The sequence below is a fragment of the Lycium barbarum genome, chromosome 12 (assembly GCF_019175385.1).
Source record: "Lycium barbarum isolate Lr01 chromosome 12, ASM1917538v2, whole genome shotgun sequence".
Classification (NCBI taxonomy): Eukaryota; Viridiplantae; Streptophyta; class Magnoliopsida; order Solanales; family Solanaceae; genus Lycium; species Lycium barbarum.
This window is the reverse complement of record NC_083348.1, coordinates 63,189,978-63,192,645: the sequence shown is the minus strand read 5'-3', so window position 1 is coordinate 63,192,645 and position 2,668 is coordinate 63,189,978.

Here is a 2,668-nt window from a genome sequence, read left to right as displayed (position 1 = left end):
ATAATATTTTGGTTTTTTGAGAAAATTATAACTAATGCGGAAATGTAAACTAACCTAGAAAGCAAGTAAAATGATCAATGGCCACAAGCATGGATAATAGGAGATTACACTCAAGTAACGATCTAACGTATTTTATAATTTTACAACTAAGAACGAGGTTATGTTAATAGATAATGATTTCTAAATTTCATTAAAAGTTTCTCAACCAAATCAATGAATTTCACTTTAAGCTTTCTCAAGCCTTAAAGTGTGATATTAGGCACAATCAATATAATCCCAAGTGACTTTCCTCTCTCGAGCTCAAGTCATTAGATGAGGGTTATGCCTCAAATCCTTGTTAACTAATCTTTCCCAAATCGATTTTCCTCTCTCGAGCTCAAATCAAATTAAATGGGCGAGTCCTAGGGTTAGCTAATACCTTTGGAAACATTCAAGAACGAGATTAATTAAAGAAACAATAACCCACTTCATTAGGAATAAAATCATTCAACACATTAGCAAAACAAGAGTTTCAAACCAAACTTTAATCAAGAATAATTTCATAAACAAGATTCAAGTAATGGAATGGAAAGCTACACACTTAGATAATCAATACATAGCAAGGAAAAGAAGAAATGAGTAAAGGATTAAGAAATATCTTATCAAGATCTGCAAATCTTCAATCCTCAAGTGTGGATGCAAAAACCTAGCTCTCCAAGCTTGATGAAAATGGCCAAAGATGACAATATTTTCTCTCTTATCTTCTTTTTATAGTCCCACAATTTTCCCAATCAAAATTAGAACAAAATAGCCACTCATTTTCGGAATTTGCAAATCTGCCCCGTTTTTGCACTGGACAGTTTTTGCAAAACTGCCCAATTTAGCCTTTTTTTGACTCTATTTTCACTTGGTTTCTTCCGATGCTCTTCTCAATCATATAAACCTATAAAATGGAAGTAAACGATATTAAATGCACTATTTTCTCAATCAAAACATAGAAACAATCTAAGATTAAAAAAGAAATAAGTTGGTAAAATACCAACTTATCAAAAACTTGCAAATGCCATTACTTAACTATATGCTACGTAGAATTATATATCTCCTTAACCAAAGTGGATTTGCAAGGGAAACTCTATCAATGAGAACACATTACCGTCAAGAGATTGTGAATAACTTTGGCAAATCTAGAAAAGAGATTAATGTAGTTATTAACCTGTATATGACCAAAGTTATGACAGGGTGTTGGTATGGCCTTTTGTATGCTTCATCCTCGAACAACTTGGTTTTAATGAGGAGTGGATAAACTTAATTTATACATTTATTTCCATCAACTTGTATTTCCCTTATAGACGGGGGCGGATTTAGGGCCCGTCGAGGATGTTCGAGCCTTATAGACGGGGGCGGATTTAGGGCCCGCCGAAGGTGTTCACTCGAACACCCTCGATAAAAAATTACATCGTATATATAAGGTATTGTTTTGATTTTTTATGTACATATATAGATTTTGAACACCATAAAAACAAAAAAAGAGGTTAGTTCAATGATCTAGAGTGTTGAAAATTCACCTTGAGGTTCCAAGTTCAAATCTCAGTCACTACATTTTTATTTTTCAAACCCCTCAATGAAAATCCTAGATCCGCCACTGCTTATAGAACTGATAATACATTGTACCCAACGTCAGATCACTTCTGTCACCCGGATTTTGTTGTTTCTATCGATAATTAAAGCAAATTAGTGGCATTTACTATACAAAATATTACTCCATCCGTTCCAAAATAAGTGTCATCTAAGCAATAAAATGTGTGACCCAAAATAATTAATTGTCACCTTAGGAAATCGAGAAAAAAATTGACAGGTGTTTACAAGTATGCCCTTAGCATTAAAGAAATAATCCTATTTAGTATTGCTCAATTATAAGAAAACATCTAATAAATAGGGTAGTTATTAAACTCCATATTGTATTTATTGATTTCATAATGAACGTGATTTTTGCTAAAGTAACACTTATTTTGGGACGGAGGGAGTAACTCTTTTTCAATGAGAAAGAAAATGATAAAAACAGTTCCACATATGTATTGGACAAAAGTCAATTGAAGATCTAGATATTGGATTTCAAAATCAGTCGTTTTGGGTCAACATTTCCAGAAGCTGCTATAGTTGGAGAAACGTGTAGAAATAATGATGTAACGTCGAGTTGTTTTTCTACCTCATCTTGCATTGATAATTTTCGCAGATGCCAAAAATGTATCCAGCGGCACACATCAATGGTAGTTTCCACCATCCCAAGCCCCCATACATAGAAAAAGAAATTAAATAATGAAATGTATACTTTGTGTTAATTATTATCATGAAATGTAAGGTTAGTATAAGTTTTGGAAAATATTTTTTTTATTAAATCCAAAATATACTACTATATGCTTTAATCTAAAACACTAACTACTACCTTGACTTCTTTGGTTGATCCCAATGTAGCAGACAGTATTTAATTAAGTTTTAGAGTGGGTAGTTTGACATGCGGGATGGGATAAGTAAAAATATATCATGAGACTCTATTATCTCACCTTCTGTATGACATAGTAATCCAATCATTTTAATATAAATGATGGGATAAAATAGTCTTGAGATTAGTTAATACCTCAAATTAAACATGAGATAAAGTTAATCTCAAATTTTATTTCGGAATTATTAT